Below are 17,638 nucleotides of genomic sequence, written 5' to 3'. Positions count from 1 at the left end.
AACAAACCCTAAGAAGATCCATGTATAATTAAGCAAAAAGGTTGATGGAAAGGTCGTCTCAATAACAGTTGATTCACCAACGTAAAACCTTCGCTAGGTATAAGACACCTTTTATTTGCCTTTTACAACAGAAAATGAGTTACTGCAGATTTATTCTAGCCCCCAACATCATAGGCATTCTGGCAGATGACTAAGTTAAATTTCAAAATAACTGAAAAAGTTATTTCTAGCCAGCTCTGAACCCAATGTGTATTGCTCCTAGGACTTGCCTGTATCATGGGCATATTCTGTAAGATACACTACAAGCTTACAACAACATTTCGTTGCCAATAACCTTCAATTATTACTAGTCACAAGTTTACACAGTCATTTTACATTCTTATTTAAAGATTTCTTATACAATTGGTTAAATATACATATAATGCATAATATAAACAAACACAGGCACAAAAGTTTTATAACTGAGTAAGTCTCTTAACCAGTTCATAGTTCATAGTTGATATTACCAAATGCAGTTCACTGAGATCATCAGGAAAGTTTATAATAAATGTTCTTCGATCATATGTTGACAAGTCACTTTCACACAGTACGTGGACTACACCACCGGATTAACAAATTAGAATAATAATTCTAAAGTTTGTACTGCTCAAAATGGAGATACCTTTAAATTTTCATATCTTCACGGCTGCTGATATGTCGGACACTTCCATTTTATGTAACTCACATTTTATTAGTGCTAAATGCCTAGCTGCAGTAAATGACAGTTCTGGGGTCAGATGAGGAACTCGAGTAACCAACGAAGTGGTCCACACTCCCGAGAATGGCATGTACTGTTCATAGAACTGTTCCTCTAATGATGGAAGTCTGCAGACACCTACAGCGTACAGTCAGCCTCTACATTAACAAATCCCCACGACACTTGCCTGAGTAAGCACACACCGTGAGGGGCCTGCGATCGCAGTGCCGCCGACAGTGGCTCGTCGGACAAGTCGGTCAGACTCGGACTGTAGAGCTGAGAGCTTTTTCGTGTAGCTTCTGAAAATAAAAACATTTAGTTTAGAGAGTGTACAGTGCCTTCAAACATGCAATTTGGTATAGTAGGAAAGGGAAGAGAAGGAAAAATAGTAGAAAAACATGGACAGGGAAAGGTATGAAAAAGAAATGTGCCTGATAAACCAGATGTTAGCAGTGATTTTATGTCCTGTGCAAAATTTTAAGATTTACTAAGAGGGTATCAGTTCTTTCGGACATGTCCGAAAGAACAGATACCATCGGTGACCGTGCAGCTCATTAGAATGAAATTACAATGAAATGAACACCCTTAGCTGCTTACAGGCGTTGACATACATCAACGGGAACAGATGAAAATGTGTGCCCCGACGAATGTAGTGCGGGACAATACGTTGAGAATGTAGGTTTCGCGGGAGGCGTGCCAGAGATAAATCCCTGCAGTCGCGCTATCCTCTGTGTCCTCGGTGACTCAGATGGACAGAGCATCTGCCATGTAAGCAGGAGATCCCGGGTTCAGGTCCCGGTCGGGGCACACATTTTCATCTGTCCCCGTTGACGTATGTCAATGCCTGTAAGCAGCTAAGGGTGTTCATTTCATTGTAATCTGGTTTAAGAATCGTCTAAGAAGGTTGTATATGTGCAAGAGACCTGGAGACAATGGCAAGTTTCAGATTGATTGTACAGGGTGATCCGTCTAAGACGTCATAAGAGTATTGCATTATATTTATTAAGCTAGTGAATAAATCTCCAAGCGATTTTCTGCAATGTACATGAAAATGGGGCGAGTTAACAATGAATGACCATGCTTTGTGAGGCAAGCTGTCAGCACCTAGTTCACAGTGCAAACAGCAGATGTCAGAAGCACATTGTATAACCTACAGAGGTGACAACAGTCAACACACGCTGAGTGTGCTACCTTGTAAGTGAAAATGGTTGTTACACCGCAACAACGTAGTCAATGTGGCATGTGGCCTAAAAAATTTTCGAGTGTTGTAGAGACCCAGGGAGTTTTCAGGTGTCGGTGCAGTGTTATCAGCCCATTCTTTCTTGTGGAGGAGACTGTTTGTGCTCTCAATTACCTGGAAATAATTGACCAGTATCTCATTTATCAATTACAGAAAGATGGGATACTGGACATCGATGTCTATCAACAGGATGGTGCTCCAGCACACTTGGATGTCATTGTGTGAGGACAATTAAACCAGATATTCAGATATTCAACGATCGCCAGTGTGGGTTTGGTAGACCCCTCCCACAGCCTTTAATATTCCGGCCTAACATCAACATTATTTCCATAAAAACCGCAGAATCTGACTGACCTACAGAGTCATGTTACAGTAGCCTTTTATCAAATCACTCCAGGAATGCTGCACACCCCCGAGGCACAATATGTGCCCCATTTGCAGTGACCGACACGTTGAGAGCTAATGTGCTGTGTGACAAATTTCAGACACAAAGTCCAGCCTCCCATCCACATGTATGTGCTGCTAATAAGCAACAAGTTTGCACACTTTCTTGTATATAGTGCTTTACTTTTCCAACATCTCAAATGTGTCACCTAACATAATGGTAAGACACAAGATTTTGGAACCACATTTATACTGTAAGACATTTCCAGGGACAGATGTGAGCTCTGACCACAATTTATTTTTTATGAACTGTAGATTAAAACTCAATAAATCACAAAATGATAGGAAATTATGGAGATGGAACCTGGATAAGTTGAAAGAACCGAAGATTACTGAGAGTTTCAAAGGGAGAATTAGGCAACCTTTGACTGAAACAGCAGAAAATGAATGGGTAGCTTTGACAGATGAAATAGTCAAGGCAGCAGGGGATCAAATAGGCAAACAACGAAGGGCTAATAGGATCCTTGGATAACACAGCAGACACTGAATTTAAATGATGAAAGGAGAAAACATAAAATGCAGCAAATGAACTGGGTGCAATGGAATACAGATGTCTAAAGAATGAGATTGACAGAAAGTGCTAAACGACTAAGCAGGAATGGCTAGAGGACAATGCAAGCCGTTATAAGCCTGCATAACTGAGGGAAAGATAGATGCCACCTATAGGAAAATTAAAGAGACCTTTGGCAAAAAGAGAAGCAGCTCTCTGAATATCGAGAGCTCAGAAGGAAAAGCAGTACTAAACAAAGAAAGGAAAGCTGAAAGGTGGAGCCAATACATAGACGAGTTCTACAAAGGAAATGAACTTGAATACAGTATTGTAGAAAGGGAAGGGGATGCTGATGAAGATGGGGTGGGAGACATTATACTGCGGGAAGACTGACAGAGCACTGAAAGAACTAAGGCGAAACAAGGCCCCTGGAGTAGACAACATTCTGTCAGAACCGCTGATAGCTTTGGGAGACCCAGCCACAACAAAACTATTCCATCTGGCATGCATGATGTGTGAGACAGGCGAAATACCCTCAGACTTCATGAAGAATGTAATAATTCCAATTGCGAATAAAGCAGGTGCTGACAGGTGTGGATGTTACCAAACTATCAGGCTACTAAGTCATAGTTGCAAAATACTAACAAAAATTATTTACAGAAGAATGAAAAACTGGTAGATGCCTACCTTGGGGAAAATCAATTTGATTTCCAGAAAAATGTAGGGACAGGCAAGGCAATACTGACCCTGTGACTTATCTTAAAAGACTGCATAAGGAAAGGCAAACTTACACTTATATGATTTGTAAACCTACAGAAAGTTTTTGACATTGCTGACTGGAATACACTCTTTTAAATTCTGAAAGAAGCAAGGGTAAAATACAGGAAGTGAAATGCTATTCAGAATTTCTACAGGAACCAAATGGCAGTTATAAGAGTCATGGAGCACAAAAGGGAACCACTGGTTGGGAAGGGAGTGAGACAGGGTTGTGGCCTATACCCTATCATTTGGACTGTATGATGAACATGCAGTACAGGAAACCAAAGAAAAATTTTCTGAACAAATTAAAGTTTCGGGAAAAGAAATAAAAATTTTGAGGTTTGGTGATAAGAACTTAAAAAATAAAAATAAAATAAGGTGATTTACTGTTTAATTGTGTTCTAGAAAAAACTGTAAGGATCTGAAATTCGGAGCTAAACAAATTACAAAATTGAACCAATGAATCTGGGAAGGAAAACAAATGGAATTAAGGTAAACTGCTTGGCTTTTGTGGATGATTTTGCAATACTTTCAGAAAACCTGACAAAAGCTGTTCTTCAGAGAAACCTTCTGGAATAAATAGCAAACAGAACTGGTTTCAAAATTTCAGCTGGAAAAAAACAAAATTCATGACAAGTATAAAAAATGTGCCAAAATTCACAGCAAAACAAATAGGTAAAATAGAGCGAGTAAATAAATATACATATCTTGGGAGACTATTCAACAGAATGGACTACAAAAATCTGCAATAGATGTAAGGATTAACAAAATGGAAAGAGCATAGGGTTTGACCAAAAATATTTACAACAAGAAATGTATATCTAGAAAAACAAAACTAAAACCCCACACCACACTGGTTCGACCAGAATGTTTATATGGATCTTAATGCCTAAAAATGAACTATAAGATGGACAGATTAGAGGTTCTCAAAAGAAGGATTATTAGAAAAATAACAACTGCAATAAAAACTGCAGATGGTTGGAATATAAGAAGTAATGAGGAGATCTACAAAAATATAAAGAAAATATATGAAGTAATGGCCACACAAAGATTAACCTTTTTTGGACACCTCTACTGAATGGATGGAAATAAACTAACAAAGCAAATACTGCTATATTTCTGAAAGAAGAAATCGACAATAGCATGGATTACAGTAGTAAGGAAAGATCTAGAAAGAAACAACATTAAAGAACCAGAAATAGCAGAAAGAAACTGTTTTAAAAATAAAATACTAAATTTGGGAGGCATTCAAAGCAGAAGAAATAAAATATGGGGAACAACATGGACAGAAGAAATGAAGAGACTTTATGGAGAGAAAATGAGGGAATACTGGAAAAATAGAAAATAACAAAGGAAGATGAGGAACTGAAGTTGTTAACATGATCCTAGTTGGTCAATACGATTAAAAAAAGTTTCAGTGCACAAAATAGCTATGGTCATAAGCGCCCATTTGTGACTTAGTGAAGGATAAAACAGGAATTGAAATCAGCATCAATGGGAGCGAAACTTAATGAGGAGGAAAACTAAAAAAACAGAAGGAAATCTTAGGAAAGTGCTATTGAAGAGGGGGTTGTTTTCCCCAAAAAGAGTTTCAAATGACCAATGTCATCTCACTCACACTTATAAACTCAAGGACACGATCAGCTGAGCACGAGTCATCTGCTAAAATGAAAGATATATCGGGAAACAGCTGTAAACGGGCACAAAGCGGTTTAAAATAGGGGCACTGAAGTAACAGGTGTCTCACCATCCACGACTGAGAGCAGTGGGGACAAAGCAGAGGAGGAGCGCCACTTAAAAGATCTCAATGGCTAAAAAGACAATGCCCAATCCAGAGTCAAGTTAAAGTTACCTCCTCCCAACAACAGGGCCAGACGGAAGAGGTCAAAGCACAGGGAAGAGGTTTTATGACCCACAATTTATAATCCTGAAGTGCAGACCAATGAGTGTGCCATAAAAGAGTAACACAACAACATAAAATGCTCTGTAGACCAGCAAACGGAACCGTGCAAACGGCGGGCTGAGGAATACAGAGAGCAACCTTCGCCACTATATGGGCTGCCTCTTTCCACATATACCAACATGCCCTGGGATCCAGAGGAATGCCACAGAGATTCCCCCCAAGTGGAGCATATGGAGGCAGGCCTGAATCTGGTGGACCAGAGGGTGGACAGGATAAAGAGCTTGGAGATTGAGAAGAGAGTTCAGCGAATACTAGCATATAATATACTGTATCCGCTGACGGTAACAGATGTATTGGACAGCACGGAGAACAGCAGTAAAAACTGAACACTGGTCAGGAAACTGAAATTTAATAGGGGTGTCGTCAATAATATAGGCTTTCCTGACACCAAAGGTGGTCTTGGAGCCGTCAGTGTAAATAAATGTGGCATCCTCCATTTGTGTGCATAGAGCAGCTAATGCCCAACGATAAACTAGGGGGGGGGGTACTATCCTTGGGAAGCTGACAAAGGTCACAGAGAAGGCATGTCCAGGGGTGGGGCCAAGGTGGCAGCGTACTCCTATTTGTCAGGAAGGTTTTAGGAAATTGGAAGGAAAGTGAATGTAGCAGTTGACGGAAGTGGACGCCTGGTGGCAGCAGAGAGGAAGGGTTGCCTGCATACCCTAAATTCAAGGAGGCATCTGGGGGGGGGGGGGGGAAACCCGGGTCAGATTAGCAGACATGGAAGACAGATGACTATCAAAATGACTCAGACAGCTCACTGATCGGACAGCGGAAGTTCAGCAGTTTCAGCGTAAAGGCTCTCCATGGGGCTGGTGTAAAAAGCTCCAGATGCTAAATGCAATCCACGGTGGTGGACAGAGTCGAGACACTGAAGAATAGACGGCTGTGCAGGGGAGTAAACTATGCTTCCATGGTCCAATTTTGAGCACAGTAAGGCGCAGCATAGGCGGAGGAGGATCACTCTGTCCGTTGCCCAGGAGCAGAGCACAGAGGGTGTTGAGGGATCGCAGATAGCGAGCCGAAAGATATAAAATGTGGGAAGACCAGCACAGTTTTCTGTCAAACATACGTCCCAAAAAATTTGCGACATCTGTGAATGGAAGGTCAACAGGGCCTAGATGTAAAGATGGCAGATAAAACTCCATACCACACCAAAAATTTACACAGACAGTCTTACTGGGAGAAAATTGGAAACTGGTTTTGATGCTCCACGAATGGAGGCAATCGAGGCATCCTTGATGACGTCATTCAAGAAGGCTGGTCTGTTGAGAGGTGTAGTAGACTGCAAAGTCATCGAGAAAGAGGAAGCCCGATACATCGGAAAGTAGACAATCCATAATTGGATTTGTGGTGATGGCAAACAGTACAACACTTAGCACGGAGCCCTGGGGCACCCCTTTTTCTTGAGAGAAAGTGCGGGATAGAGTAGTGTTCACCTGCACCTCAAATGTGTGCTCTGTCATAAATTCACGGATGAAACGGAGTAGCCGACCTTGAAAGCCCCAAGAGAAGAGCGTGCAGAGGATGCCTGTCCTCCAACAGGTGTCGTATGCCTTCTCCGTATCAAAAAATATAGCTATCGTTTGGTGTTTGCTGAGAAAATTGTTCATGATATAAGTGGACAGAGCAACAAGATGGTCAACTGTCGAATGATGCTTTCAGAAACCGCATCGGGCTGTTGTTAAAAGATTTTGGGACCACAGCCACCAGCCTAAATGGCTATTTACCATATGCTCCAAAACCTTACAAACACTACTCGTGAAAGAGATTGGGCGATAGTTGGAGGGGAGATGTTTGTCCTTTCCAGGTTTCGGAACAGGTATGACAATAGCTTCCCGCTATTTTCTGGGAAAGGTACTGTCAACACAAAAGTTGATTATGAAGGCGAAGGAGGTTGCACAGACAAGGGTATGATAGATGCAGCAACATGTGGACGTGGATACCATCTGCTCCCAGAGCAGAAGAGCGAGAGGAGGAGAATGCACGTCTGAGTTCCCGCATAGAAAGAACGGCATTATACCTTTCACGATATTGAGAGGAAAAAGCAAGAGGTCGCTGGTCGCTCTTCCGCAACCCATTTCTTCAGGAGAAAGGCTGGTGGGTAATTCAAAGAGCTCAAAATTTCAGCAAAGTGTTGACCAATGACTTAGAGATTGCGACTGGGTACACTAAGGTATCCTGCATGACAGTTAGCCCAGAGGTTGGGGGAAAACTGGAAGTGACGGATATCTGTCGGATTGACTCCAAACAATTGATGAGGGAGTGAAGGTATTAAATGAGCTGCTAAAGAAATTCCAGCTTGCCTTCTTGCAGTCGTATATGATGTGAAGGCATCGTGCACGTAACTGCTTATAGCAGATACAGTTGGCCAACGTAGGATGATGGCGGCAAACACGAAGAGCACGTCTCCACTCGCGTATTGCGTCATGGCACACCTCGTTCCACCGAGGAACTGGGGGGCACTGGGGCAAAGGGGAACTACGAGGTATCGAACATTCTGTGGCTGTAAGAAAAACTTCTGTAACACGAGTGACCTGATAATCGATGCTAGGAAATTGACGGTCATCAAATGTTGCTAGATAGGAGAAAAGCATCCAATCGGCTTAAGAAAACTTCCAGTGTCTTGGGCGCATGGATGGCAATTGTGGCTGTAATCGAAGGACACATGGAAAATGGTCACTCGAGTATTTATTGGCAAGAGGGAAACATTCAAAGTGCCGAGCTAGCTGAACAGTACTGACCGAAAGGTCCAAATGAGTAGGTTGACATGGAGGCACACAAAAATGTAGGTTCCCCAGCGTTGAGGCAAACAACATCCACTTGGTGGAAGAGGTCAATCAACAGGGAGACTCTCGGACAAGGACGCAGAGGTCCACAAAGTAGGTGGTGGGGATTGAAGTCCCCAACAAGCAAATAGGGGGGCAGAAGCTGACGAAGAAGATGAGGGAGATCAGCTCTTGCCATTGGTGTGGACGATGGAATGTATACAGCACAAAGAGAGAAGGTGTATCCAGAAAGGGAAAGATGGACAGCAACAGTTTGGAAGGAACATGGAGAAGAGTCACGAGTCCTCCATATGCTGGAGTGCCATCAACAGAGGGGAGATCAAATCAGATTCACTTAAAATGAGGAAAAACAATGTGATCGCGGGGACGCAGCTTTGTTTCCTGATGACAGAAGATGACCGGCGAGTAGGATCGTAAGAGGATCGACAATTCATCCCAACTGGCTCGAATGCCACGGATATTCCAATGGATAATGGACATCGGGTGGACAGAAAAGGGAAGAATGTGACCAAGGTTGCCATCAACTCAACGACTGCTCAGAGCCAGTGACCGACAGCGTAGAACAGCATTCAGCCGAAGGCAGAAGATCCCGATCCATAGGTTGTTCGGCAGCAGCTGCTGCCACCAGCAATCGGCCGGTCGATCGGCCGCCAGCAGTGCGCCTGGGCCACACAGAAGACGGCCAATCGTGGTGACCGCCAGGTGGTGCTGTAGATGAGACACGCCGTGGCGGAGAAGGAGAGGAACTGGGTTTCTAATTAGCCTTCTTGGAAACAGGACGTTGAGATGAGGGAGGGATCGACGGTTGTGAAGTCGGGGTACGTAAAAAATCTTCACGAGTAGGCTCTTTTTTGGAAGTCTGGGTGTCTGATTTTGGGGCTCGTGATTTAGCAGAGCCCGATGAAGGGCGAGCCATAGAGTGGGGAGGTTGAAGGGGTGATCTTTGCGCTGGCCGATCTGATGACCGTGGCACTAAAGGTGAGATCACAAGTCTGCGTGGCCGCCTCCTTTGTTGGCCGAGGAGAGGCAAGGACAGTGCTGTATTTACCTGCGTGAGGCACAGTGGGCTTTCGACTGGCGAATAACTTTCGAGCAGCAAAGATCGACACCTTTTCCTTCACTCTGATTTCCTGAAATAACCGTTTGTCTTTGAAAATGGGGCAATCTATAGAGGAAGCAGCATGGTCGCCCATACAGTTGATGCAATAAGGGGATGGAGGTGGACAAGCACCCTCATGGGCATCCCTGCCACAGGTTACACGTTTGGCCATATTGGAACATGACTGGCTGGTCTGATTAAACCTCTGACACCGATAGCAATGCATAGGGTCGGGGATGGTAAACATGAACTGAAAATATCCTGCTTTAATGTTCAATGGAAGTTGAACTCTGTCAAACATCAAAAAGAGAGTGCGGATCGGCACCAATTCCTTCTCAACCCTTTTCGTGACTCATTGTACGGCCATTACTCGCTGATCAGACAGGTAATTTTTAATGTTCTCATTTGATAATCCGTTGTGTGATCTTGTATAAACCACACCACGTGATGAGCTTAAAGTACGGTGCGCTCCCGCCTGGATAGGGGAGGTGTGTAGCAGCGTAGTTTGAAGCAATTTATGTGCCTGGAGGGCACTATCTGCTTCTAGCAACAAAGTGCCATTTCGTATCCAGGAACATGACTTTACAGGACCTGCAATTGCATTGACACCTTTTTGAATAATGAAAGGGTCGACTGTCGAGAAGTCTCGACCTTCGTCAGACTGAGAAATGACTAGGAACTTTGGCACTGACAGAAGAATTGTCTGTGGCTGAGACTCGTCTAGCTTTCTCTTGTGGGCAGAAGTTTTAGAATTAGAAGAAACCATTGCAAAAGTATCCACCACGATTACTGGCGTCTCTGATGGCATTCTCCTTCCTAGTGGGAGCCCTCTCTGAGGGCACTCCCGCCTTAGGTGATTGTGTACACCTCAGGCCACACCTCCCGAGAAACGGACGGAAGGACCGATCGGCACATTCGGAAAGTACCAACTCGGGTAACCGCCCCTCCTCGGGCCTGGCCTTTACCAGGGGGTACGTACGTGTCCTACTTGTCTATCTGGGGTGGGGAATTACCCGTTACCCCGTCACCGGCTACGCGTGGGTTGGTCTTAAGACAGGCACAGGGAGGAAAGAAAGAAAAAGAAAGTAGAGAAGAATTCTCAAGCGCTGCAGCTGAGAAGAAGGGAAAGAGAAGAATCGAGAAAAGAGAAGGGCAAAGTAAGGGCAGATATGTTACATTGTAGAGATAAAAGAAGAGAAATCACTTCATTCGTTCACAAGTGTCCATCTCTGGATGTAGGCGCAAAACAGACTCCCAAAGAGAAGGAGAAGGGGAAGGGGAAGGGGAAGGGGAAGGGGAAGGGGAAGGGAAAAGGTGGGAGGGGGGGAGGAGGAGGATCGGGGACAGGAAGGGATGTGGAAAGGGAAGGCACGCAGCCCAGAAAGGAAAGAGAGTTGCACGAGCTCGGGGTCACGTGCCCACCATGCACAAAAGAGTTGTGGACGACAAGAAATTTGTGGCACAGTGTAACGAAAGGAATGGATCAGTTGATAGGACACATCCAGAGGCATTGTGGCAAATACAATTTGTTAATGGAGGGAAGTGGGGGGGGGGGGGGGGAGTAAAAATTGTACAGGTAGTGCATGTCACGAACACAGTAAGCAGGTTCAAATTGATGTAGCTGCAGTATTTATACATAGATTAAGAGGTCTGCGCATGATTGGCTAGTATCAAACCAGCTACATCAAACCATCCTTTGGACTGAAGGCCACAAAGTATGCCTACATTTAAAATACAACATAATAAAGAGTCACAAAAAAAGAAATGAATGTAAGTCTCACAAAAGGGCACCAGGTAACAGATTTTTCATTACAGATTCAAGTGCATACAGTGGTTAAATAGCAAAAGAGGCAACCTACAACTTCAATGTTCTGCATCGTTTGGTAAAAGCAACCACCCAATTCTGAAGTTTTCCTCTGGCAAATGAAGAATGTAAATTTTAAGTGTGCATTGTATCTGACTTCTTTTACTCTTGGTCTTTAGAAGTGTGTTGCCTTGACAACACATTTATGTACAATTCTCCAATACTGTTATTTTCGCAGTTAAGAATGTCAACGGAGAGTGCGTGGAATAAAAATTAACATTCACTGGTAGCAAATATATTTCCCTTATAATGCAACAGGACTTTAATGTTAAAGGTTCAAGCAACTAACTGTGGCTCCTCGTTTGTGCATTTCAAACAAAACCGATAAGATAAAAACACAAATTACTTTTTGATACTGAGTAGCACATTAGCCATCTATTAAGAAACTACACCTCAATCTAAATAGCTACACAATGTGGACAATCTGTATACAGTAGGCCTACATGGTTCTTTAATGTGTTGTTAGCACAGTTAAGTGCTCCTTAACAGCTCCATTGCTAAACAGAGATATACAATCTGCCAACAGCAGCATGCAACTCAAGAGCCTGAAGTATACTGTAAGTGCACTTTAGGCCAACAGTTCAAATGTAGGTAGCATTACACATTATATGAACTACTCACCATCATCCTCAATTTATGACTTCAACTTCAGTCACTGCACAAGCATCCATTTTCATTTTCACTCTTTTCCAACTTAACCTTTTTTGCGGTAACTTTCATCTGACATCTGTGATCCTGCCTCTTCAGCCTTTATTTCTTTCTGTTATTTGAAGATGTCTCCATTTTCCACAATTTTGTCTTGGAATCCACCAGTTTCTTACATTTCAGGGGAGGTAATGCTGACAGGCTCGGGTTTCTTTTCCGTCCTCTCAAAAGGTTCTTCTGCCATTCTGTTTACAGCTGTCGCTAAATGCCTTATCGTGCAAAAATACAAACAACGGTAACACCAAAAATTCTGAAAACCAGTTTACTTACATACACATCTCAACACTACCTTTGACGATGAAGCCCTTCACTATCTGTGTCAGTTCCAAACACTAACATTTAGTCCAGTCAATGAAGGAAAATTAGGGGAAAAGTCACGTAGTCACAAAGTTTTACACAGTTCTAGGATATATTGTCACAAACATTGTACTAAAAACCCTGACCTGTGGAGTGTGAGCATTGGTGTGGGGGTAGGTTTAAAGGTAATTTTTTATTTTTGTTCTTGAATGACTCAAAAACAACGGATCCTGGGGAAATTCTTCCCCAATACAAAATTAACCTGCATTCACTTCCCTGCCAAAAAAGGTTCTAGTCACTTTTTCTCTAGGACTAATAGTTTGCAGAGGATGAAAAAAATTGCAAATTACGGCACTAAAAATATTGTTCCAATGGTAAAAAATTAATGTACTTCCCTCCTTCCTAGGTAAGCAAACTGAAGGTTAAGCAGGTGATCCCCCTCGCTACATCACAAGAAGCAACTACAGGGTACATCACAAAGTTCTCCGTCCACAATACGCCACACGAATCGCTGGTGACACAGCGTGCAGATGTCCGCGGGGAGGGTTTATTTTGCACAAAATGAGTTAACACTACACAGAATGCAGATACAAGTTACTAACAACACTAATGCAGGGAATGTACATGAACTGGACGTATGTAAATCTCTGCACAATGTTCTACACTGCAAGAGGAGAAACTGATTCTTAGTGATCCGTTACGGGAAAGGCAGCTTCCCCCACCACAGGTGCTGCTCCCCAGCATTTCCTGTCCATTTGTATTATGCAAATGGACAGAATAGCTTCACTGAACTCATGTTTACACAGTGGAGTTATTTTCAGTTTACTGGGTACTTATTTGCAGTTGTTGAGTGCGCTACTCATATCATGTAAAAAAGTTCAACAGCTGGAACTGTCAATTGTCTACCACGCTGAAGAAACTCTTCCAAATAGGACACACTGTCAATATGTACAGGACATCATAGATTTCATTGTCACAAGCTGGAATACTTTTCACAGCACGAGGGTTATCAAATGCATCACCCTGCCTCAGTTCTCCAAAAATACGATGAGGCTCAGAGGCTTAATCCACTGCAACAAAAGTAGGTCACCAAGACTATAACAGTTGTTCAGATATTTCAACATAAGTCAAGCAATGCGTTACAGCAGATAACTGTTATAGACTTCAATATTAACAGTCACATTCCATCAGACATAGCCACACCTATCTCGGAAGATGTACTGTGGATGTGCGTTAAGTGGTTCCACTCGGTGCAGCCCACTCTGCAAATGCAGCAATTCATGAATTATGAATGGAAAATATTTATGCAGTCTACCTGTAACACAATTAATGGGAGAGAAGTGCAGTAACATTTTTAGTCATCCATTAATTCACCACCAAGTGCCTAAAACACAATTACACGGTTTTACAATACACAGCAGCAGGGTGCCACTTTTTACAGTCCAGTCCCTTTCCCACCAACACCACATAAGTAACTGACAACATAATAGCTCACTTAACACCTTCAAATAAATAGGCCTACTCCCTTTCCAAACAGGAAATAACTTCACTATATAAACACAAGTTCTGGTTATCACTGTTAGCATTCAACCGCGATTCTTATACATATATTTTAACAACGCGTTTCAAGAGACAATGCTCTCATCATCATATCTTGAAACGCGTTGTTAAAATATATGTATAAGAATCACGGTTGAATGTTAACAGTGATAACCAGTATAACGAAAACTGCTACCTCGACTCCATAATGGATTATATTAAACACAAGTTCACCAAAGCTATTTTGTCTATCAGCAAAAGATAAGTGGACACGAAACACAGGGCAGTTACAGCCTGTCTGTAAACAGAGAAGTGAGCAGTACTCACAATGGTGGAAGTGATCTTTCTTAGAAGAACACTACGTCTTCTGAACAGAACCATAAAGAACCAATTTCTCCTGTAGCAGTGTAGCACAGTATGCAGAGATTAAAGTAGATTCTGTTCATATTCATTACCTGTATTAGTGTTATTAGTACCTTATATTCGCATTCCATGTAGTGTTAATGCACGTTGTGCAAACTAAACCCTCCTCGAGCGTGTCTGTGCACTGTGTCGGCAGTGATTCATATAGTGCACTACAGAGGGGCCATATAAGTTTGTGATATACTCTGTAGTTGCTTCTTGTGACGCAGTGGACGAGATAGAGTGGAGAATCACCAGCTCCACCTTCAGATCTGTAGACCTATGGAGGTGGGAAGTGCACAAACACAGTGCAGTGAGCTACCTTCACTCACACTCTACTCCACACACCTCCCACAGCCCAGCCTGTTTCACCCCTGGAACACAATTTATCCATTAGTATGCCTCTACTGCAGTTAGATATGGTACACAATTTAATAGTTGTTTTTAACCCGTTCCAAATTATTGGTCCAAGAGGAAGAAAAGTACAGACCCTTTTTGTAGGAAATTGAATGTAGTGTAATTTTGCACTGGAGAACAATTTCGCCAGAAGTCGAGGTTTTCGATTCGTTGGAGAAAAAGTAACACACAGGTAATGAATATGAAGGAAGGTGATCCGGAAATCTAAAAGTATGTATCTAAAAAAAGGAAATTGACAAATCAAATAACAAAATGAAAACCATATGGAAATATGTTAAAAGCGAGACAGGGAAAAGCCTGTCTGCCAAAGAAGTGATTAGCTTAAGAACTGGGAGCCTTTCGGTGGATGCTCCCGAAATGGTGGCTAATATCTTTAACAATCATTTCCTAACAGTCACCAACCAAATGGGATGCCAGGGTTCTGTAAAGAATGCTACAGAATACTTGCATAACACCTTAACTAACAAAATAGATGAGAAGCATCTTCGAAAAACTACAGTGATAGAATTAGAAAAAATGATTGTCTTTAAAATGTAAAAATTCTGCTTGAGTTGACAACACTTCCAGCAAGTTACTGAAATATTGTTGTAAAGAAATAAGTACAGTCCTCTGCCATATTAGTAATACATCATTGGAAGAAGGTGTTTTTCCCAACAGGCTAAAATATGGGCTTATAAGACCAATTTATAAAAAGGGAGAAAATACTGAGGCTACAAACTATCAACCAATTTCATTACTCTCAGTTTTCTCCAAGGTACTAGAGAAATTGATGCTTAGCAGAATGGTTGAGCATCTTAGTAAATATAATATCCTCAGCAGTAGCCAGTTTGGCTTTTGGAAAGGGGTATCAACCGTGGATGCAATACATGCCTTTGTTGACAATGTTATGGAAGCCATAAATAATAATATGATGACGGTTGGAATATTTTGTGACCTGTCAAAAGCTTTTGACAGTTTAAGTCACCATATTCTCTTGAGTAAAGCCAAGACCCTAGGAATGGGTGGAACCGTAGGCACATGGCTTGAATCCTATCTGTGTGGTAGAAAGCAGAAAGTAATCGTGGAAGGACTGCATGGTGGCCAGGTATCTTCAGAATGGGGCTCCATTACTGCAGGAGTACCTCAAGGCTCAGTACTGGGCCCACTGCTCGTTCTAATATTTATAAATAACTTAGCACTATGTACAGAATATGGGAAAATACTCATGTTTGCTGACGACACCATGTTATCAGTTAATAATCTCTCAGGGAATATGTCAAATGAGGCTGCAAATAAAGCTTTTGCAGATTTGACAAACTGGTTTGAAAACAGTGGCCTTACAGTCAACCTAAAAATGACAAATTACATTCACTTCTCTTCTAACACAAATGTTACTAATGAAATGAACCTAAAAATGGGTGAGCACGAGATTTTGAAGGTTGAGTCCTCCAAATTCTTGGATCTGCATATAGATAGCAAAGTGGCACCACCATATTCAAGATCTGTGCAAAAGGCTAAGCTCAGCAACATTTGCCTTAAAAATAATTTCAGACACTAGGGAAATGAGCACAATAAAAACTGCATATTTTAGCTATTTTCACCAACTTATGGCCTATGGTATAATATTTTGGGAAAATCAACCAATAGCAAAAAAATGTTCCATGCACAGAAGCGAGCAATCAGAATTATGTGTGGAGTACACCCTAGGCACTCGTGCAGGGATCTGTTTAGAGCTCTACAAATCCTTACAACACCTGCCCAATATATTTTTTCCCTGATGTGCTTTGTTTCAAAAAATAGCATCTTATTCAAAATCATACCACAGTTATAACACCCAAAGAAAACTGGATATCCACTATGAGCTAAAAACGAAAAACATGGTCCAGAAGGGGGTTTTATACAGTGGCACCCCAACGTTTAAAGAAAATCTGAAGCAGTTCCTTTTAGATGAGTCTTGTTACAGTATTGATGAATTTCTTAGCAAAATCTCTTGTTTGTGCTTAAAACTTACTGTGTGACCTTTACAATTGATTAATCATACTCCGTAAGTACAGTGTAACTTAATACAATACCCAAATTTATGTATGTCTGTATATGACGCCTGTATAACTTAAGAACAATACCCAAATTTATGTATGACTGTATATTCTTTCAGATGTCTTGTATCTTAACTAATATTAAGGGTATATGGTAAACTTCACAGTTTCTTTAATCTAATGATAAGATCAATGTATATGTGCACAAAACAATAATCTGTAAAAACGTTGACTCGTTCTATATCCAGGGATATGTTCCCATATGGATCTATGGAACACGAAATAAATAAATAAATCCACATCCACCCCAACGCTCACACCGCACCGGCCATGATTTTTTGTGTTCAACACACTACCTCCTAGCACTGTGCAACAATATGCGAATGCAAGATTTTTTGCCTTCACTTTGCTTGTGGATGGCTTAACGACGGGCGACAGTTAAAGGAACGCGATGTCATCACTAGCCCTGTGCAGGAGGGGGAATAACTGCCAGTAAGCGGAAATAAAAATGAGTAGACTGGCTGATTCACTCTGCAGTACATGATTGATAGCTTTTCAGGTGAGAATACTTCCGAACATATTACTTCTTGTTATGCATGGTTAAGGTCAATATATGGTCTGTAACTAAATTTAAGAATTACTAATATATTTTATGTAAAGGGTATGTAACATGATAATGCTCACAATGGCAGTTATCCGCTGATATCGGATGTTACAAACTTCAGTGATAAGGCCTCATTTGTAATAATCGGCAAAGTCCGAAACTACCTTCTGCTAGAGTGAAAATTGATAAATTTCAAATGCTTTCAGCATTATTGTCCTGACAACGGAGTGTGAGAAAACATTTGAATACTAGCATTGCCAACACGATAAATGAAC

The 17,638-nt window shown here is 41.8% G+C and overlaps 1 long non-coding RNA gene across 1 annotated transcript; it reads right to left on the bottom strand.

Moving 5' to 3' along the window:
- Nucleotides 1-612: 612 nt before the first annotated feature.
- LOC124551080 lies at nt 613-17,581 on the bottom strand. The gene is made up of 3 exons (XR_006967768.1): nt 17,444-17,581; nt 12,006-12,298; nt 613-1,035 (listed from the first exon to the last, which is right to left on the bottom strand). It is a non-coding gene; the product is annotated as an uncharacterized LOC124551080 (long non-coding RNA).
- Nucleotides 17,582-17,638: the final 57 nt, after the last annotated feature.

Source organism: Schistocerca americana, chromosome 9 (assembly GCF_021461395.2).
Source record: "Schistocerca americana isolate TAMUIC-IGC-003095 chromosome 9, iqSchAmer2.1, whole genome shotgun sequence".
In the NCBI taxonomy this organism is placed as follows: domain Eukaryota; kingdom Metazoa; phylum Arthropoda; class Insecta; order Orthoptera; family Acrididae; genus Schistocerca; species Schistocerca americana.
This window is presented reverse-complemented; position numbering and strand designations above follow the sequence as displayed.